Consider the following 23,666-nt stretch of genomic DNA (forward strand, 5'->3'; position numbering starts at 1 on the left):
CTTATTTGTTAGAGAGAGAGATAGAGCGCAAGCACAGGTAGACACAGAGGCAGGCTAGTGGCAGAGGGAGAAGCAGGCTCCCTGCCAAGCAAGGAGCCTGATGTGGGACTCCATCCCAGGACACTGGGATCATGACCTGAACCTAAGGCAGCTTCTTAACCAACTGAGCCACCCAGGCGGCCCCAAACATAGACTTTTAAAGAAATACGATTTCTGGGGCGACTGCCTTTGGCTCAGGACATGATCCAGGAATCCCCAAATCGGGCTCCTCGCCCAGAGCGGAGCCTGCTTTTTCCTCTCTTCCTCTCTCCTGCTATCTTTGTCACCGTCTCTCTCTCTCTCTCTCTGTTTCTCTCAAGTAAATACATAAAATCTCTTTAAAAAATAAATATGATTTATAGTAGCATGCAAGATACCAAATAACTAGAAATAAATTTAACCAAAATTGCAACATTTCTACAGAGAATATGAAATATTTTTGAAAGAAATTAAAGACTTAAATACAGTTGACCCTTGAACATGGCAAGTGTTAGGGGTGCTGACCCATATGCTGTTAAAAATTTACTGTAACTTTTAACTCCCAATGAACTTAACTAGTAATAGCCTATTGTTGTTGACTAGAAGTCTTCCAATAACATAAAGTTAATTAACACATATTTTGTGTGTGTATTGTATGCTGTATTCTCACAATAATGTAAGCTACAAAAAATGTTAATAAGAAAATCATAAGAAAAATACTTTTCTTGTGAAAGAAGGATTAAGCCCGGGCACCTGGGTGGCTCAAATGGTTGGGCATCTGCCTTCTGCTCAGATCCTCTAGGTCCTGGGGTCCAGCCTGCCTTTGGGCTCCAAGCTCAGTGGGGAGCCTGCTTCTCCCCCTCCCCCTGCCTCTCCCCCTGCTCCTGCGCTCTCTATCTCTCTCTCTGTATCTCTGTCTCAAGTGAATAAATAAAATCTTGAAAAAAAAAAAAAAAGGATTACACCATACACCATGTTCATGGTTGCAAGACTTAATATTTTTACCTTAGTTCTTCCCAAATTGACTCAAAGGAAATCCATTCAAAATTGCAGTAGGTGTATTTGTGCAGATTTCTGTGTGTGGGGGGTGTGTGTAATATGACAAGCTTATTTTAAATGTATATGGAAATGCAAAGTATCAAAAATAACCAAGAAACTTTCAAAGATCTCTTTCAAAGGTCCAGTGAAGTTGGATGGGTACCACATTTAAAATCAAGGAAATTAAGACACTGTGGCAATGGTGAAGGGATAGACAAACATGAAAGGGACAAGTTAGATGGTTCAGAAACAGACCTTTACATAAATGGACACTTGATTTAAGACAAAAATGATACTCCTAAGCAGTGGGAAAAGGACTTTTAGATAACAGACAGTACTTGTTCGAACTGATATTCACATTGTGGGAAAAGGAAGAAACAACCTCTATTTCAAACCATAACCCAAATCAAATGATGTGCAAGTTGATTATACACTTAACTGTAAGAGATAAAATAATTAACATTCTAGGAGATTTCTTAATGTCTAGGAGATGTCTATAAATTGTTTTAATGATAGGAAAGATTTTTAAATTGAACAAAAATGTCACTATCTATGAAGAAAATAATTACATACTTGAGTACATTAAATTGATCACTGAAGAACTTAGGTCTATCCAAAGACAACATTAGAGAATGAAAGGCAAGGCACAGATTGGAAGAAGATATTTACCAGATGCCAAGTTACGGCCCATATATAAAGTATATGAAAAACGGGTATAAACTACAAAGGTGATTGACCATAAGAAAGAAAAATAGGTCAGGTACTTTAGCAGGCTCTCCAAAAGAAAATCTCAATGATCAACAAACTTGTATAAAGGTGCTCAACTTTATTTTTAAGGAGGAAAATGGAAACTAAAGCCATAATGCGATACTCCTCAACACCCATCAGAATGGCTAAAATTAAGATGGATAATAGGGGTGTTAAGGGAACCAGAGTTGAGACCTCAGCCTCAACTAATACCTTGATTGCAGCCAGTGAGGCACCCAGAGCCTAAGGACCCAACCAGTAGGAATTGTCACATACTGCTGGTGAGAATAACTTGGTAAACAGTTCGGGAAAACAGGTTTTGGTCTAGCAATCCCACTCTGAGGAATATAACCAATGGAAATGCAGGATGCACTTTGTGCAACAAGATACATTTTATAAAAATGTTTTTAGCAGTAAAGTTCAAAATTACCCCAAACTGGAAGCAAGCCAAATGCCCTTCAAGAGTACAGGGGTTAATAAAAAAATAAAAATTAATTTAAAAAAAAAAGTACAGGGGTTAACTATATTGAGCTATATTTGCTCAACAAAATGCTACATAGCAATATAAAAGGAAAATTGCAATCCCATGCAACAATGTGGAAAATCTCATAAAGCTATGCAAAAGAGGCCAGACTCCCAGCCTCTTCTGTCCCAAGAATACTATATAATTCCATTTACATTGTAAGGGCTTATTCAGCCAGAGCAGTCCCACCCCAGTTGAACTGCCATTTTGCTGTAAAGCTTAAACTGACCCCCCCCACCCACCCCAGTTGAATTGCCATTTTGCTGTAAAACTTAAACTCACCCCCCACCCCCGCCAAGGGGAACTTATTTAAAAGCAAGTCCAGGAAACCAGTTCCAGGTAACAAAGTCCAATACAAGGGTGGGTCAGGCCAGGTGGAGGTATTCAATAAGTGGGGGACGCATACTGTCTCCTAGCTACCAAGGAGTATGGGCCCCCGCCCTTTGGGAGCCTTTTGGTGCCAGTCCTAACCCAAGGTGTGATAGGCTGGTTCAAATGTCTACCAGGGTAATTTGTAATTCAATTGGTCGCCTAGCATCACTGTGGAGTTTCCTGTGTGTGTTACAATCTCATTGACCACCTGTGTGTGGCCAGGCCCAACCACATGGCCTTGCTCTATAAAAGTTAGGCTGGAAAGCAGGGAAGGGTCGTCCTCTCTGTAGGGGCAGCCCAGACCGGTCTGTTTGACGGTTGGTCTGATTCCTGATGCTTGGTGCGAAATAAAGCTTTGCTTGACCTTCACTTTGTATCAGTCTCGCTCCTTTAATCACAGACCCAATTATTGTCCGTGGACCCAATTATTGGGGTACCCAATTTTGGGGGGACCCAACAACATGTAAACAGGCAAGGTGTTGTATAAGGTTGTAAGTTTAAGTGTTCAAATGATAAAGAATAATCAAGTAATTGATGATCATGAAAGTCAGGATAATGGTTGGGGGAGAAGGGATTAGAAGGGAATGGGGGCAGTAATATGGTGTATTGACTTTGTTCTTTTTCTTATTCTAGTTGTGATTTGGTGATAGTTCATTGAGCTGAATATGTTGTTTTGTGTACCTCTGTGTGTATACGTTATATTTATCTATAAAAATATTTTTAAAACTTTTGTAAGGCAAAAGTATTTGTTGCCACTGAGGAACTAAAATGTATTTCTTCTTTGTAATTTACTCTGTTTGGCTGATAGAAATCGTACAACTAAATGTAAAGTTCAGTTCTAACACTTATATAAACCAAAGTGACCAGATATTCCCCTTTTTCCTCAGTCCTTGAATTTCTACTAATATTTCCCTTGCCATGATTGTTTTTAATCTCTCCTTATTTTAAACCATTATTTAGTTTTATATATTTATAACTGGATATGACTGCTTGGAAGGTGACATCTCAAAAATTCACATCAACTATTTGAAACTCCAATTCTTTAAATTAATAGGAATAGTTATTTCTCTTGGGGATCTCTCTATCTACCTATGAACTGACCAAGAATCCCAGAAGCAGGAAAAAACAAAAAGTTCATGTTCACAATAACACTTTATTAAATAGATGGCATCATAGCTGTCTAAAAGACTTAATTTACCCTTAGAAAATAGTTGAAGGAGTTTGAAAAATTTAATAATGCCTATAGGAGTAATAACCATGTGTCAATCCTTTAAAGCATATTAATACTGCAAATAAAATAACAATGAATAATTTCCCATAACTGTCCAAATTCTATAGTGCCCAAGTAACCCTTGTAAAAAGGAACAATGGAGCCCCAAAGAACAGCCATGTGTTGTTGCTTTAGCATGCCCAGGATGGTTGTAATCATAATCATTATGCGGTAGGAAGCTATCATAAGTTTTAGCTTGGAAGTTACTTAATTCACACAATCTGTTACCGTTCTAAATGTAGTTCACAATAACTGTACTTCCTAAATGTAGCTCTTGAAATCAGTACAGTTCAATTAACTCCTTCATAAAATGTTTTTTTAAAAAAACATAAGATAGGTCTCCTAGACATTTGAATGTAGTATGATTCAAAATCCCCAAACTTGGCATTTCTAGGCATTTGGATACAATGTACATACAAGTAAAGTTTAATACAACTAAAATGTTTTTAATAAACAAAAGTTAAACTCTTACTTGTTTGCTTGTAGGAATTATCCATAAACTTGACAGTGATTATTAAACAAAAATTAACAGAGAGTCTATTGATAAGGAGATTTTATGTGGACTGATTGTCTTGTCCCTTACATCACAATATACTACCTTCTGGTGGGATGACTAATTGTGAGAAGAATTTACTTCAAGAAAAAAATAATGAAAATCATGTTGGGCTACATAATAGCACGTTATGCATATAGAGCTTTGCCCCAGTTCCAGATATTTCCTTTGGCAGTTACATATCCAAATATATCAATTATCAATAGATACAATTGACAGAAACCGAACAGGCAACAAAATGAGTAAAGAATTTTATTTATAGTCTTGTTGCTGTGTGCTTAAGATACCCCAGAATGAGCATGGTAGGTATCGGGCCCATTTTTCCTCAGTCCTAACCTACTAACAATTGTAATTAAAATCACGTATATGTCCATCGTTCTTCCGTGGGAACTGCTCAATCCAGAGGCTCTGCTTAGGTGGCTTTAGTCCCATCAGGTAGTCCCAGTCATGTAACGTTGATTGGACTAGAGTGGGCCCTTGACTTTGGGAACCAATCCAGGAGCTGGCTCTCGATCTCTGACCATCACAAAAGATACACTGAGATAATCATATTTCTTGGAGATTTGAAGTAAGAATTTGCTAGAGGGTATTGTGCAAAACCATGGGGGGGGGCACAAAGTTTGAGAAAGCTTGTAGGCAGTAGAACAGAAAAAAACTGCAGTGTTACCCGACAGGACAGTTGGAACAAGTATGTAGATTAGATACCTGTAAACTGAACAGCCATTCTGCTCCAGCATCTCAAGGCCAGGTTCTATTGTAATTCTAGTCCTTTTGCTTTTCAATCCAAGCCCTTGCAGTAAACTTCCTTTTCTTGAGCTAGCTAATGCCAGTTTGTTTATACTACTTAAACCCACAAAAGCTGAACTAAGACAAAGCTTAGGATCAATAGTTAGAGTCTAATTGTTTCTCAGTTTTTATTAGAAAGCATGAATTGCCACGAGAAATGGCAGCTGCTAAATGCTTTTACTTTAAATGCTGTTTGCAAAGCAGGATACCAAACTGGCTCTCAAGGACAAGATGGTTGCTGCAAACTTTAGCAAAATCACACTTAATTATAAATGATTTAGGTGATTTTTATAATAACTTACCAAGATATGATTTTGAAAAGTTCAAAATAGAATGTAACAGAATCCCATTCAAAGATAGTTGTGAGCTAAAATATTTTACCTATTCATCTGATTCTGAGACAAATTACAGTGGACACTGGCTGTCATCTGAAATCACTTTATTTTTATTTTTTTACATTTCCTGTTTTTGTAAAGGCCACAGATTTAGAAAATATAGACTGTGTTTGTTTGCCTTTCCAGTCCGTACTCCAGAATGATGTTTCAACCACAATTTTACGCTTTCACCAATTCCCTTACCTTCTCAAGCTGCCAATGTGCTTTCCTTGCTGGCCTCCAGCCTTGGATCAATCATGCCACTTGCTTTCTCAGCCCCTGAAAGTGAGCTATTGAGTAGATTGGTGAGGTTTCCACCTGTGCCATCATGAAGCTACAGTCCTCAGAAGAGCTTTCAGTGGCATGCGACAAAGTTATCACTGACCAGCACAACTCACGCTTCCCTTTTCTGAAACAGATTCTAAACTTCTCTACCACTGTCTATATAGGAACAGATCCCATGAGAAAAATGAAGGGTTTAATTATTAAGACTAAGCTTATTTAAATCTTACATAAAATTTCACAAGGAAATAAAAACAAGATTTGGAATGTCTTAGCAATCATTCTGTGGTATCATATATATACACTTCCTGAAGTCCTCACCACAATCAAAATCATGAATACATCCATCACCCCTGAAGTTTCCTTGGACCCTTTGTTTTCCTTTTGTTTGCAATATGTAAGAGTGTATAATTTACTTTCAATTAATGGCTGTGTTTAACAATTTGCTAGCCTAATTCCTAAAAATTTAACAATCAGCTCTTAAGGGCTAGGATCTGCTGGCTGTAGCACATCACTGATCTTCTTACCTCTCATTCTCCTTTCTTCAGTTTGAGTAACTTCAGTTCCTTCAACTTTTCCTCATCTTACCTATTTGTCAAAGCTTTCATCAGTTTTAAGCCTCTCAATTCAGCGACTGAGCTGAGAACTGGACTGGAGAGCACTACTCTATATGTTACAGGCTTAAAAATGAACAAGCTGTAAATGTTAAAATAAAAGAGAGCCTGGGGCACTTTCCGAGGGCTGAGAAATTAGAAGGTTTCTGGGAAAGGTAGCTCCAAGTAAGAAGGTGTTGGGTCCCCCCAAAATTGGGTACCCCAATAATGGGTCCATGATTAAAGGAGCAAGACTAATACAAAGCGAAGGTCAAGCAAAGCTTTATTTCGTGCCAAGCATCAGGAATCAGACAGACCGTCAAACAGTCCGGTCGGGGCCGCCCCCATAGAGAGGACGACCCCTCCCTGCTTTCCAGACTAACTTTTATAGAGCAAAGGCCATGTGGTTGGCCCTGGCCACACACAGGTGGCCAATGAGATTGTAACACACACAGGAAACTCCACAGTATTGCTAGGCGACCAACTGAATTACAATTTATCCTAGTAGACATTTGATTTAGCCTATCACACCTTGGTTAGGATTGGGGCCAAAAGGTTCCCGAAGGGCGAGGGCCCATACTCCTTGGTAGCTAGGAGGCAGTATGCGCCCCCACTGATTGAATACCTCCACCTGGCCTGACCCACCCTTGTATTGGACTTTGTTACCTGGAACTGGTTTCCTGGACTTGCTTTTAAATAAATTCCCCTGGGGGTGGGGAGGCGCAAGGTCAATTTAAGCTTTACAGCAAAATGGCAGTTCAACTGGGGTGAGGCTGCTCTGGCTGAATAGGCCCTTACAAAGGGACCCTTTCTAACTAAGCAGCCCTTGGGAGATCTATCTGTAGATGTGGCTAAGAGGAAGGAAGCAAAGCAGGGTTACCAATTCTGGAGTGGGACATATTTTTCCGCACACTACTTCCTGCAGGCACCACTTAACCATATCACTAATTGAATTCAATGCCTCTGATTATTTCAATAGCACCCCCCACTGGGCCTATATCTATCCAGGAATAATGGTTTTGGGTGTCAAAGAAGTAATTTGAAAAGACATTTTCCTCTACTGCTTTAAGTGAAACCTTGAGGGGAAAAAAAACCGAGCTTCCCCAAAATATCTTATTCAGGGTTTAAACTTTCTTTTCCCTGGTTGTAATGGAATCTGGTTGTCCTCGATGCCGTTTTTGCTTTTATGAATAGCAGGAAGATGGCCTGATTTTAAAGATTGCCCTTGACTTTTTCAAGCAGCAGGATCCAGATCATTCACTCTGTCACCATAATTTTAACTTAAAGCACCCCTAACCCGTACTTGAGACTACTACAAATTTGTTTATTTTGCAGTAAATAAAATAATAAAATCTTCTTAAAATTTTTACAAATGTTAATAGTGTTTAGGTTAGCTCAGCCAACTGCATGCATGGGGTTGCTTAAAGTGTCCTAGAGCAAATGGTTCTTTGGGTGAATGGTTCACTTGTACAGGATACTCTGGCCAGAGCTAAAAATGGCTTTTGATTATCTAGGAGTGATTTTACAGCATTTAAAATATTAAAATTTTGAATAACATTTTAGATCAATTTGAATGTAAAAGGACAGAAAAGAAGTTAGTTAAATTGCAAAATTTCTATTATAGAGTAACTCTGCTCGTATCAATCTAGTTCTCGCATAAGAACATTTTCCTTTCAACAGGGCTTTTCCTGTCTTTCAGACTCGTGGAAAAAATGATTGGTGTATTTCATATGAATGTAAAAGACTTTTTTGGCTTTGGTCTAGTATCAATAACCTGGGTAGCGGGGTTGGGGAAAATTGGGCCCTGGGGGTTGTCATCTCATTGGCATGAAACATATGGAAAACACAGGTACATTTATGCTGCTGTTGAACTATTTTCTTAAGCCTGTTACTATGGCTTCTAAGTACATCAACAGGCAGTCCCCTTTACCCGCGGCTCTTCACATTTCCAAATGCTCCCTGTCCTTTTACTCATTGTTATTCAAAATGTAGTGTGTGAAAGAGCAACCTGGCTTTCACCTGGGAGCTAATTAGAAATGCAGAATCTTGAGCCTATTCCAGAGGGCTGAATGGAAATCTGCACGGTTACAAAATCTGCAGGGCTACACAATGACTCAGGACCACAGGAAAGTTTGAGAGCTGATCATCTGCACGGACTTTCTCTAATAACTTTGACCAAAGTGATTATTGCCTCTTTTCTCTGAACTCCCACCTTACCTTTTTTTTTTTTTTTTTTTAAGATTTTATTTATTTATTTGACACAGAGAGAGAGAGAGAGAGAGCAGCAACGCAAGCAGGGGGTAGTGAGAGAGGAAGAAGCAGGCTTCCCACTAAGCAGGGAGCCTGATGTGGGGCTCGATCCCAGGATCCTAGGATCATGACCCAAGCTAAAGACAGACGCTTAACGACTGAGCCACCCAGGCGCCCCTCCCACCTTACCTTTTGTCCATTCTTTAATTTAGCACTTTGTTAGGATTCTATATTTCTCAAAAATTATTGGATGTATGCAAATATTATGTCCCTGACAATATTGTGAGCTCTTAGACCAGGGTTTGGCACAATTCTCTAAAAAGGGGCTTGCACATGGTAAATATTTTAGGCTTTGCAGGCCAGATACTGTCTCAGTTGCATATTCTTTCTGGACTTGTTTACTCTTTAAAAATTAAAGCATATTAGGTAAAAAAGCCATACCAAAATGGGCCTGAGTCTATATTTGGTTTGTGGGCAGTAGTTAGCCCACCCCTGCCCTAGATGGCTAGGCCAGAGTTGTGTGCTGGCTTTTGGTACAGGGCTGTTAACATTTGCAATTGATGCTGATTTCTCAGTGGATTGTTAAAAGTCATTTCATATTTCCTTCTGTCTTATGTTCTAAAACATTTTGCAGTAGGGCTTAGAAAAGGTTTTTTTTTTTTAAAATTTAAGATTTTATTTATTTATTTGAAATAGAGAGGGGTCACAAGTAGGCAGAGAGGCAGGCAGAGAGAGGGGGGAAGCAGGCTCCCTGCCAAGCAGAAAGCCCAATGTGGGGCTCGATTCCAGGACCCTGAGATCATGACCTGAGCCAAAGGGAGAGGCTTTAACACACTGAGCCATGCTGGCGCTCCTAGAAAAGGCTTTAAAAATTATGCTGTATCAATAAAAGGACGTGTTTACATACTTTAAAAAGAAGCTATTAATAAGAATGGAAGATTTCAAATGAACTCATACATACATGCATGTACACGTACATACATACATTTCTTTTCTTATAGGTGCCAAGACAAAAAATAAACTATGAATTTCTACTTGGCAAAAAGAACACATAATAATCCTTAATTTTTCATTAAGATTATATTGGTAAAGAAATGTTGATATTTATTCCAGCCCAATATGAGTACATCCATAGCAAAAAGAATGGAAGTAATATGCCACAGTGGTCGGTTTCAAATTTTTTATGACAATATATTTTTTGTGACTTGACCATAGTATTATTCTGTCATCTCTAAGTGCTTGTTAAATTGTAACTTAATATTGTTATGAGCCATCTGTGGTGTGCAGTGTTTAAAGTATTTATATGTCACAATTAAATCCTTGATTTTTGATTGCATTAATAAAGAACTGAAACAGTATTAGCAGGAGAGGAATGAAAAAATCTTCTAGGAAAAGCACCAGTATTATGTATATATTACACACGCACACACACGCAGGCACAGACACGCACATGCAAGCAAGCAAGCGTGCTGACCTGTTTTATCGCTCTAGGCAATGTTAGGGAGAGAAATGGGTTTTCTGTTTAGGCTGCTATTTTGTGGATTTTTTTTTTTTTTTGACCCTTATAAGAAAACTAGTAGTAAGCTTATTTTGAGACCAGAAAAAAAATGTAGTTTTCCTGATAGGAAAGACCAAAAAACATTACTGTTACATATCCGATAGATTGTTTCTTTCATTGGTATCAAAAGAACTGGACTGTGTTTGGAAATCTGAATGTAATGAAGGCTACACAGAACATATTTAAACTTGTGAAACCATTTGTTATTAACATGATAAATAATTTTTCTTAAGACACTGTCTAACATAAGAAATAATTTTTCTTAAGACACTGTTCGTCTACAGAGAAAGAAATCATAACATTCAAGATGTAAATCAGATTATTTGCATTTATATCTTTTTAAGCTTGATATGTTCACAAGAATAAGGCTTTTAATTTTCATGCACTTTAAGAGAATAATTAATAGCTAATCTATAAATACTCACTTAAAATGCCATTATTTTTGTTTGGTTCCCCCACAATATTATTTATACATTTCCATTGAAGGCTTTGTTCCAAATTTTGTTTTATTTCCATGTCTTTCTTCCTGTCTGGAGTTATGTTTAATAATCAAAGAACACCACTAAACTGGATGTAGTTGACCTCACATCCCCAAAACCTTACGTAACAATCATTTTGAGAGGCTGCCCCTTTTGCAGGCATCCACTGGGTTTCCTGGGAGTGGAAGGTTGTACTTTGCCAGATTGACATAAAGAAACTTATTCTGACATACGTCCAAGATGGTCAGGATGAGGTCTTCACAGGAAGTCAGATCTGGGGAATCATTCATTCAAGATGATGATGTTTAGGTAGTAGAAACCAGTGAAGGTAACCTCAGAGGTCAAAAGGCATGACCCTATACTTAAATTAGTAGAGTTATGTTTGGAAAATTTCATGTTTCCCTTTTGCTCATACACGTGAATGTATAGATTCCCTGGAGATGTGTCTGTGCAGACTCGACCTGGTAAGGGGGAGAAGCACAGAGTAGATGCTGGTTTTGTACTGCTCCTATTTTTGGCCAACTCCCTTAATGGTAGGAACACAGCTTGCCTTAATTCAGAACACATTCTTATATGCAGAACACATTCTTCTACATGAAAAGGGACCATATAGATTAACACCCAAACTAGAACACTCCTGATCGTGAAAAAGGATGTTATTAACAATTTCAGCTGAAAACAGATACACACCAGGGACATTTGGCTAACGGACTAAAGAGGAATGTTGAAGAATGAATGGATACCATTGAAGATTTTATTAATGGGTTCTCAAAGGCCCTGGATCTCCAGACTTGAGGACATGCAAAACATTGGTTTGGGAAGTACACAGCTGATTCCCATCCTAGTTTATCACTAGCTGTCCATGTGATCTTGGGCGTAATTGCTCTTTCAGTTTTCTGGCTTTAAGTGGGAATAATAATCCTTACTACTTGAGGTTGTTTTAAGGCTTAAAGAGATGATACATGTGTAGTATTTAGCACAATGTTTGGCACAGAACAGTCACTCAGTAAATAAATACCATACTTTGTTATCCGTATTTGACCAGGATCTAGTCCTATGTATATGAATAATAATATAACCACAGCAAGGCATAAAAGAGCCTTTTTGACTGCTTGCTTCCATACATCTTTGGGCTTCTAAGACAACTCCTATCCAAGGTCCCTTGATCAGTCAGCAAGCTCCTAGCATGGGCTCCCCTCATGTCTTGCAAATACTGAGACAACCATGACACCCAGGAACTACTGCTTGAATAGGTTAGGATTTATGCAGCCACGATGACCCAAATTTTTAGGACATTTCCCTAATTCTTTGTAATACATGACTTCTTAGAAGAACACATTATTAAGATGGAAGATGTTCAGTCTACTTATGGATGCATATATTCCACAGTTCTCTTTTATGGTAACACAGAAGAGCTGGGGCTAACAATTTGCTCATGAAAAAAAAATTTCAGGAATTTCGACAGCCATTATTAAAAATTAATTTATGTAAACATTAACTAAATTATATTAAAATAAGGTTAATGTATTCTCAAAATTCACCAATTGCTAGTCATTTTACTACATTTAACTATTATCTATGCTTTCCAGCTTATTTGTGTCCACAGTGTCTGTAAGGTAGAATACTGTATAGTGGTCTGCTATTGTCATTACACATCTGTTCTCAACTCCACACTCAGTGATACTCCTTTGGCAGCTTGAAATAAGACAAAATGGGTATATTCACATCATGGAAGCAGATGAACACTACAAATCAAGACTTGATTTAATGTGTGTTGATTGTCAAGACTTCAGAAAGTGATGGAGAAAATGTAGATTAAACCTGTTGATTGTCAAGACTTCAGAAAGTGATGGAGAAAATGTAGATTAAACCTTTAGGTATGCCTTGGCTGCAACCTGTATAGTGTGAGTAACACACAAAATTGAGGAAATAGTCTCCCAGTATTAAAAATAATTCTCTTATTGAGCGAAGAAGTCAGTCAGATCATTGAAAAAGCAGTGAATTGTTCTTCATTGTTCTACTTCCCCACTAATATATGACTTCATTGTTCTACTTTCTCACTAATATAAAGGAATGTATCAACTGGCATTCATATCAGAACTACACTTTTGCTCTTTTTTTTTTTTAAGATTTTATTTATTTATTTGACAGAGAGAGAGAGATCACAAGTAGGCAGAGAGGCAGGCAGAGAGAAAGGGGGAGAGCAGAGAGCCCAATGTGGGGCTCGATCCCAGGACCCTGGGATCATGACCGGAGCAGAAGGCAGAGGCTTAACCCACTGAGCCACCCAGGTGCCCCACTTTTGCTCATCTTTTGCAGCCATAGCTTGGCTATGAATACAAGAACTTAACAAAAACTACAAAAGGATTCCAGGAGATCCAATTAGCTATATAGAATTCACAGAAAAGATTATCATATATTCTATTATTGTTTGTAAATTGTGTGATGTGAAATAGTCTCTATATCAGCAAAAATTTATAATAAATGTGTGTGTGTACCTAACTATATCGATATTATTATTATTATTATTTTAATGCAGAGGGAGCTGGTTCTTAAACATTTACCAGAACACCACTTGTTGGAACCTATAGAGCTACTCTTATTTGATGTCAGAACAGCCCCTGAGTTCATAAGTGCCCCTAAGTTCAGTATTTAAGTCTGGGAACTTCAGGGCTTGGCTGCTGTTGTACTGCTAGTCCATGGAAAGGCAAACCAGTAAGGGTTAAAATCAGAGAAGTGAAGCTTGAAGAGTAAGACTAGGTAGTAGAGTGATTGGTGACTTAAACTAGAGGTATACACTTGAAAAAGAACACAGTAGTCCTCATGGGAAACAAGACAGCCAGAGAGAGAGAATGAGATGAAGGGTGGAGTTAGTTCCCAAATCCACTCATTTAAAGGATGCTTTATTTTATGGGGGGGGGGGGCATCAGACTATCTACTGTTCTGAGTCAATAGCTAGAAGCATTGTCCTGTCTCGGACAGTTTAGGGGCCTAGGAGGATGTGTGTTGGTGAGGTCGAAAGTGAAATTGGCTTTGGGTGAGCTTTCAACTCAAGGAAATTGGGGAGAAATGATAGCCATTTCAGGGAACGTATTTTTTTAGTACAGTAAGATGGTTATTGCAAACATTGGAAATCTTATTTATTCTAGTCTGCAATTTTATGTAAGAGTTCTTGGAGGTTCATTCTTAGCAATTAGACCCTTTAGTCCTCACATGGCACCCATTTAATATGCATATTAAATCTTGAATCCATCTGAAATTTAGTTTTGTGTATAAAGGAAATATCTGACAACTTTTTTCCTGAAAGTCTGGTGAATTTTCTTAGAATGCTCATCAGCAGAAAATATTTTTATTTTTTAAAATATTTTATTTATTTATTTATTTGACACACAGAGAGAGAGCAAGCACAAGCAGGGGGAGAGGCAGGCAGAGGGAAAGTGAGAGACAGGCTCCTTGGTGAGCAGGGAGCCCAATGCCTGCCTTGATCCAAGGACCCTGGGATTAGGACCTGAGCCAAAGGCAGATGCTTAACCACATGAGCCACCCAGGTGCCCCAGAATATATTTTTAGTTAAAGCATACTTTTAGTTAAAATGCTTTAGTTAAAGCATTTGGCTTTTCGAAAGACCTGAAAGACAACGGCTTAAACCAGAGGTTCTCAGACTTTATTTAAAACAAGTATCAGAATCCACTGAAAGGCTTGTTAAAACCCAGATTGCTGGGTGTTTTCTCCAGAGTTTTAAGACAGTAGGTCTGGGATAGTGTCCAAGAATTTGGATTTCTAACAAGTTCTCAGGTGATATTGACTCTGTTGCTCTAAGGGCCACACTCAAAATAACTGGTTTTTAACAACTAAGGGATTGATGACTTTCAGTGGATCAGGGATGGATGGTCAGTCTAAAGCTAGGCCACCTAGGTCTGGCACCTTGGTTGTAGGATGCCTTGGAAACTTAGGCTCCTTGAATTTTTCTGTTCCTTAATCCTTAGATTGGGGCTTTAGGCTTTATGGCCCTGTGATTGCTTCATGTTCCCTCCAAGAGTAGGAAGAGGCTTCACCTGTACCTCTACCTCCCCACCACTCCCCTCTCTTTGCTCCTTCTCCCAAGTTGGACCTAAAGATTCCTGTTTACAGTTTTTCAGCTAGAACTGTGTCACATAGCAACCTTTACCTGTAACAGCAATTTAGACACATAGATCTTTTTTTAAGCTAGCTACATTGCAACCCTGAGCAAAACTGGATATGGAAGGCATTTGTGTATTGTTTGTGATTTCAGCGGCGATCTTTCCTTCTAGTGTTTCATTATAAAGATGCTATCTTACTATTACGGAGCTGTCTTACTTTGCATCCTTACTTGTAAGGTGCTATTAGGTATACGATCTTTAAATGTGATAATGTGTTTTTCTTAATTGATATATTGATGTAGCCGGACTCATTCGCAACAGCACATGTCCTAATACTAAGCTGTCGTTGCATTTATGCCTGATTATTCTCTAATGGTCTGTTGAATCTGGTTGCATATATTGTATTAAGATTTTTACATTACTTCTCATTAACTAAATCAGTATATTGTTGACTTTAAAACCATATTTAACAGGTTTTTTATATCAGGATTATTCTAGCTTTAAAAACAAACTTGTGCACTGTGTCCCTGGGAATCTGCTAGGCTGAGGTTTACATGAATTTTAATTTTATAGATGCTTTATAAGGTTCATACCTTAACTATTCCCATTTTACAGATGAGGAAAGTGGGTTTGAGAGCAGTTATCTAAGTTCATCAATCTAGGAGATTCTAAGCCGCTTCTTATTTAGACCAATTCTTACTTTATGAGGTACACTGGGAAGCCTTACATCTTTTGTTATGTTGTAGAATAGCTTATGCTGTGTGAGAATTATTAATTTCTCAAAAGATTAAAATAATTTCTCCATAAAATAAATTCAGATATTAATTTTCTGATTCCGTAGTCTTTTGGGAAAGTTATTTCATGATAACTTAAAATTTTTTTAATTCAGATTTTTAATTTCTTCCTTGTCATTTAGTTTGTCAAATTTATTAGGTTGCAATTGAACACAGTATACACAAATGAAAATTATCTTTGTATTTGTCACAATCTCTTTTTATTAGATTTATTAAAGAATGATAAATTGCATTATGTTTTCTCAAAGACCTAGACCAGCTTTCTTTTTCTTTTTTTTTTTTTTAAAGTTCTTTTTTTTTTTTTTTTAATTTTATTTTTATTTATTTATTTGTCAGAGAGAGAGATAGAGTGAGCGCAAGCACAAGCAGACAGAGTGGCAGGCAGAGTCAGAGGGAGAAGCAGGCTCCCTGCAGAGCAAGGAGCCCGATGTGGGACTCGATCCCAGGATGCTGGGATCATGACCTGAGCCAAAGGCAGCTGCTTAACCAACTGAGCCACCCAGGCGTCCCTCAGCTTTCTTTTTCTATTTTTGTAATCCACTGTCCTATAAAACATCATTTTCATTACATTCTACCTTTCCTCTCCTTAAAACAGTATTATAATTGCATCTTTTCCAATATCTCAAAGTAAATGATTAGTGTATTTTGTCTACTTATTTTGTTATTTTAAAAAATTAACACAAGCTTTTGACTTTATTAATTCATTTTTAAATATAGCTTTAGGTTAAATCCCTTATCTTTTTATACATATCATTTCATTTTGTATTTGATTTTATATTTAACCAAGAGTTATTTAGGAGAAATTATTTTAACTCCAAGGGATTACAAATATATGTCTGGGTTTCTTTAATATTAATTTTTAGTGGTTTTGTATTTTTTGTTTCATTTTGTTTTGTTTTATTATGATCAGAGAGAGTGACCAGTATAATTTCATTTTTTGTAGTTTACTGGGATGTTGATTGATCCTAGAAAATAATCCAATTATATTTTCAAAGACATTTTAAAATAAAATACTATATATGTTTTTCATAGATAAAAATATGTTATATAATTCATCTTTCTTCATTAATTTGCCCCCAACTAAATCTCTTTTATTTGATGCTTCATACTAATAGTGGTTTATGAAGAATCCCACTATAAACATATTTCTGTCCATTTCTTCTATTATCATCAATATAAACTTTTTATATTTTTATAACCTCACACATAATTCTTATGTTTCCTTTTAATCTTATAAATTCACCCTTTTTATGTCATATGTGCTTTTCTTTTTCTTAGGTGTTCTCTTGTCTATATAAATATCACTGCCTCTACTTTATGCTTTTTTAGCATTTGTTAGAAATATTGTTGACCATCTCACTCTCTTTAATTAAGCTTTTTGTTTAATTTTGTTTTACACATTTTTCTTATAAGCAAAAGTTGGATTTACATAAAACTAAATCTAAATATTTTCCTTTCTTAATAAGGAATTTTAAACCAATATTCATTAAATAGTATAATCAATGTTTCAGATTTATTTTTGGAATTTTACTTTATTTTTCTAAGTTTATACTTCTTGTTTCTTTTCTTATTACCTACCTTTTACTACATACACTGTGTATTTTTTCATTTGTATTTCTTTCAGAGATTTGAAAGATATAATCCTGCTTTTACTTCTATTTAGGCACTATTTTTGTTAAAAATATAGAAATTTATCCATCTTTAATTATTCATTCATCAAATTTTTTTGGTAGGTTTTGTAAGGTAGGCATTATTCTACACCATAGGATATCATAGTTTGCAAATAAATATATAAATAAAAATGGTATAGTCTCTGCCTTTATGAATTTTATACTCCAGAGAGAGACATTTATTCAACTAGAGATGTAGAACAAGTGGAAGGTATATATTAAAAAATTCATTGCAAGGATTTGACTTACTCAATTGTGTGTGGTGTCTAGGCAAGTCTGAAATTGTAGGGCAAGTTATCAGAAAGAGTGAGCTAGGATCTCAGTCAAGGGCTGAAGATACTGTCCACACACAGGAATTTCTTTGTCTTTACGGATACCTCAGCTTTGATTTTAAGGCCTTTCGACAGAATGAATCAGGTCTACCTAGATTATCTAGAAAAATCTTCCTTGCTTAAAGTCAACTGATTATGGATTTTAATTACACATACAAAATACCTTCATAGCAACACCCTGATTAGTATTTGATTAAATAATTGGGGATTGTAGCCAAGTTGATGTATCAAAAGATAATTAAGAATGTAAAATTACAATTGTGGGAAGTATAGCAAGGAAGAGGTACGTAGCATTATAAAATTGAACATAAAGGAAAAAAGTTGACTTAGGTATGGAGGCTAGGTAGACCTTGACCCTTTCATGGTCCATCTTGTTTTTTGGCCCAATACTTTATAAGTTTTTGGCAGTCATGTGCTCAGTTGATTTGCAGGTTGGTTAAGATTTCATAGTCACAACATGCTGAGCGTTATCTTAAAAGGAATTATTTACCTCATTTATATGGACCCAAATTACTTTCTAGATGAGCCAGGCCAAAAGAATTTCCCTCTTAAATGGTTCTCAAACAGTTCATTGCTTTAAAATGCAAACATATACCTCACCATCATCAACAACAAAAAAACATATCCAGCCTTCAAACAAATATTTTAAGACTTTTCTGAAATCTAATGAACATTTGTATTATTAAGAACTTAATATTTTTTCTTCAGTTCTTGATAAAACCTCTTGAAAAGGCAGTAAATTTATCTATCTCTTGAATTGACAAAATGACTTTCATTGTAGAAGATAATCTTCATATATGATATATATGGTCCCTTGGTGTCCACATCATCTAATGGAGAACATAATGTGCCTCGGTACTATGTGAGTAGCTTCCATCTTCATCATAGAAGCAAAAATACATATGTGGTTAATCATTGCAGGCCGTCCGTCTGCACCTTGGGTATCCACATTTTGTCTAACTGAAGTGTAGCTCAGCAAATAAGCTTTCTCTTCTTCTTCTTCCTTTTTTTTTTTTTTTTTTTTCTTTTAACATTTCAATGGTGCTGGTAGAGGAGTTTCCAAAAGGTGTTTGTAAACTAGGAATTTCCTTGGGTGACATCAGTTTGCATATACCCAATAAAAACTAGGAGCCGCCTGCAGAAAGATGTCGGTATCAAACTGCATCCTGAATATAAAATGAATGACTATCAGTCATTCATATCTTGCTTCAAAACATTAGAAGGGCAGCAGTTCTAGAATGAATGAAATCATTTGTCAAAGGCACTGCCTCATTTGTCCCCTCTTCTCCAAGACTCAACCAATCCCGTCATTTCCAGGGGTCATGGCTTTACCCTGGTCTCTGTAGTAGTGAAAGCCTTCTTTTCCTTGCATTGGATTTGAGATATTTAAATTTGGAGGATGCCTGACAAGGGTTGTATGTCAGAACTAATCCAAGTTTTGCTAAAGTTCTTGTCTTCGTACATTGAACTTCTTTTTTAGGCAAAGGTCTATACTGATGTGTTGTTAGGATGGATGGTTGTAATTTTTTGCATCAGCCTTATAATCCTTATGTTTCTGTAGTGAGAATGTGATGTGATACCTTGAGTACCCTTTGCTTTGGTCTTCAAATTGCCTTGAGGCCAGAATCAGCAATTTACTCGTTCCAAAAGAATTTATTCTATCCAAAAGAATCTTATCTCCTCCAACTTAATATCATTAAAGAAAGACTATTTCTGAGTCTTTTTCTTCTCTCTCCTCACTCTATTTTCCCTAGCAATTAGGCTATTTACTTAAAACTGGGTTTTCCACTTAGCAAAATCACAACAAAAAATTCTACCTAACCTGAGGTGAAACATCATTCAGAGTAGTATCATATTGAAGGCATATTGAAGGTTGCTATCACCACTTTATGTGAAGAGCAGTACTTTTAGCACAAAATTAATAAAAGCTCTACTAGAGACTATGTTCCATCAAAAACAAGGGAATAAACAAAAAAGAGAAAGTCTTGAGATTCAGGGGATATAATCTAAATCAGGAGACAGATGAAGGGAATTCCTAGGATAATTAGGAAGTGATATCTTAAGATATTAGTGGTACAATTAATTTATACTCTACATAAAAGCAGAATGGAAGTTCTCAGGGGGGAAGCCTCTAAAAGTATAACATTGAAGTGGAGATTTCTTTCAGGTGAAAAATTGTTTTGACTATTGGCATGTGTGTGGACAATTAGCAATAAATATAAGGAAAAACTAAATAAATGAAAACAGACAGATATCTGGGATGCCAAGTGGCTTGGGAGGGAGATTTCTAATTATGGCAAAGTGAAAAGTATGGCAAGTCCTCTAGCCTCAAATAAACATAAAACTTCATAAATTTTTGAAAAAAAGAAAAAAATCAGCACTCTAGAAATCAAAGGCAAGAGGCGCCTGGATGGCTCAGATGGTTAAGCATCTGCCTTGGTTGGCTCAGGTCATGATCCAAGGGTCCTGGGAATGCATTGGGCTCACTGCTTGCTGGAAGCCTGCTTTCCCTCTCCCACTCCCCCTGTTTGTTTGCCTGCTCTCGCTGTCTCTCTCTCTGTCAAATAAATAAATAAAATCTTAAAAAAAAAAAAAAAAGAAATCAAAGGCAAACAACATATTAAGAAGAATTTATTACTAAAAGATTTGCTGACCTTCAGATAAGAGCAATGGAAATTATTGCTATTCTTGGCTGTTCCCATTCAGTCCTTTAGCTCACATGGTGGGGCTAGCCATAAACCAGTAGCTTTTTTTTTTTTTTGACTATTACACAATTGTGCTAGTATTTTTTTTTTTTTAAGACTTTATTTATTTGACAGACAGAGATCACAAATAGGCAGAGAGGCAGGCAGAGAGAGAGGGGACGCAAGCTCCCTGCTGAGCAGAGGTCCTGACTAGGGCTTGATCCCAGGACCCTGAGATCGTGACCTGAGCCGAAGGCAGAGGTTTAACCCACTGAGCCACCCAGGTGCCCCTGTGCTAGTATTTTAGTAATTGAAAAGCACTTTACAAAAAAATGTAAGTATGGTTTCCAATAGGAATGTTATACTGGGGGTTGATATCAAACTCACAGATTTTAGTTTTGCAAGGAAAAATAGGCTTTCAGGTTAAACAATAATTTGTAACCAAAACTTTAATCCCAAGGAGTCTCACAAACATATTACAAATGACAGCAAGAAAAAAAAAAAAAACTTGCACAGTAAACCTCTTAACTCCTGCCCAGCTCAAGTGTGGCATTTAATATTATGAAAACAAAACTGCAAAAATTGAACTAAGCCTTTTTCCGTAAAGCTGGAATATAGTATGTAGCTATAGTTGAACAAGCAGTCTTTAAAATCTGCTGTGAAAACCAGCAGTTTTGCTATTGAAGGAGCCCACATGATTCGGAGCAAAGGGCAAAAAAAAAATCCCACACCCAGCAGTATTGCCAGCAATCATAGCAGTTTTTTTAATTTTTATTTTTAAGATTTTATTTATTTATTTGACAGAGAGAGACACAGCGAGAGAGGGAGCACAAGCAAGGGGGAGTAGGAGATGGAGCAGGCTTCTGCTGAGCAGGGCGCTGATGGGGGGTTTGATCCCAGGAACCCTGGTTCATGACCTGAGCCGAAGGCAGATGCTTAACGACTGAGCCACCCAGGCGCCCCAATCATAGCAATCTTAATAGGAAAAGAATAATGAAAGCATCAGCCCTGTGACTCAAGCCTGAGGCTGTAATCCTGTTTACAGTGAGTTGCAGGCCTGTAGATTCCAAAAACAATTAAAAAACCATAGAAGAGCTAGCTAGCAAATGTCCTTGTACTTCACTGGCTTTCTGGGAGGCCATGTATATATGCAGAAAATACCTGAAAGAATGTGACTGAATAAGCAGGGTCAAAATGCCTGAAATTTGGATCTATGAGCAGGATGTAAACCTACTGACTCCAGGAATTTCAGTTTAACATCTGGCCAGTCATGGGCTGGCCACCAAGCTATCCATACTATGTTGACCTCTGAGCGAGTCTGACCAGAAAAAAAGAGAAGACACAAATTAGGGAATTAAAGAATGAAAGAGAGAACATCATTGCCAACTCTGAGAAATAAGGAAATATTGATAATATTATGTCAAAAAATTAGAAAACTCAGATGAAACATAATTTCCTACACAAACTACTGAACACAAACCACTGAAACTGACTTAGGAAGAAACAGAAACTCAGAATAGACCAATGAATAAAGAAATTAAATTAGTAATTAAAAATCCACAGAGATGCTGGGTGGTTCCATCCTTTAAGGATCCCACTCTTGATTTCAGCTCAGGTTATGATCTCCCAGTAGTGAGACTGAGTCGTCCTGCCTTGGGCTCCAGGCTCAGTGGGGAGTCTGCTTCTCTCCTGCTCTCTCTGCCACCAGCCTCACTCACACTCTCTCTCTAAAATGAACAAATCTTAAAAAAAAAAAAAAAAAAAAAAATCTACCAAGAAAGGCCCAGACTCAAATATCTTCACTATTCTGCAAACATTTAGGTAAGAAATAGGGGCACCTGGGTGGTTCAGTGGGTTAAGCATCTGAGTCTTGATTTTGGCTCAGGTCATGGATGATCTCAAGGTTGTGAGATTGAGCCCTATGCTGGGCTCTGCACTTGGCAGAGTGTCTGCTTCAGATTCTCTCCTCTCTCTCTGCACCCCCTCCCCAGTGACGCTAATGGTTGTTCTCTCTCTAAAATAAACAAATCTTTAAGTGAGAAATAATACCAACCCTTCTCAAATTCTGTCAGAAAAGAGAGGTAAAAGGGATCTTCTCAGTGCTATGAGGCAAGTATTATCCTTATATTAGAGCCACTTAAAGGTATCTTTAATTTCAAGAAAAAAAACTACATATTAATATTTCTTTGACTGTAGATGCAAAAAAACCTCAAAAAATTAGCACATAAAATTAAATCCAGTAATAACTAAACAAGATACCCAATGACCAAGTGGAATTCATCACAGAAATGGAAGATTGCTTTAAACATCTGAAAACAAATCATTATAATATATCCTATTAATGAAAACTGATAAAACCATATGATTAGCTCAAGAAACATAGAAAAAACATTTGAAAAAATCTAGCAATCATGAATGATAAAAACATTCAACAAATTGGGAATAGTAGGGAACTGTTCAATGTGATAAAAGGCATCTGCAAAAGTGTATAGCTAACATATTTAACCTTGAAAGACTTTTTTTTCAGACAACATGACCCTGAATGTAGAAAACTCCCAATGAATATAAAAAACATACTGGAGCTAAAAAATGTGTTCAATTTTATAAAATACAAGATAAGTATGCAAAAATAAATTATTTTCTATATTATAGCAATGATCAATTGGAAAATAAAATGTCATTCCTATTAGCATCAAGAAGAATAAAATATTGACAATAAAGACAATAAACATAACCAAAGTAGTACAAGTCTTGCTCATAGAAAACTATGAAACACTGAAAGAAACTAAGATTAAGGGGTGCCTGGCTGGTTCAGTTGGTGGAGCATGTAACTCTTGATTGCAGGGTTATGAGTTAAAGCCCTGGGTTAGATGTAGAGCTTACTTACAATAATTAAGATTGAGATAAATGGAGAGACATTTTATGTTCTAGACTGAAAAACTCTATGTTGTTAAAATGGCAGTTTTTTTTATAAATTTAATATAATCTCTATCAAAATCCCAGGAGACCTTTTTTTTTTTTTTTTTCTGGGAGAAATTGACAAGCTACTCCTATAATTATATGGAAACACAAAGAACCTGGACTAGCCAATGAAACTTTGAAAAAGAATAAATTTGGAGGATGTGGATTTCCCAATTATAAAACTTCTTACAAATCTATGATAATCAAGACAGTGGAGTATTGGGGTAAGGAGATATATGTGGATCAATGAATTTACTACCT

General features: G+C 36.8%; 1 long non-coding RNA gene across 9 annotated transcripts in view; it reads left to right on the forward strand.

Moving 5' to 3' along the window:
* LOC132021494 (uncharacterized) overlaps positions 1 to 23,666 on the forward strand; it is a 219,177-nt gene that overhangs the window by 146,822 nt on the left and 48,689 nt on the right. The window lies entirely within an intron of this gene.

This window comes from Mustela nigripes, chromosome 7, assembly GCF_022355385.1.
Source record: "Mustela nigripes isolate SB6536 chromosome 7, MUSNIG.SB6536, whole genome shotgun sequence".
Lineage (NCBI taxonomy): Eukaryota > Metazoa > Chordata > Mammalia > Carnivora > Mustelidae > Mustela > Mustela nigripes.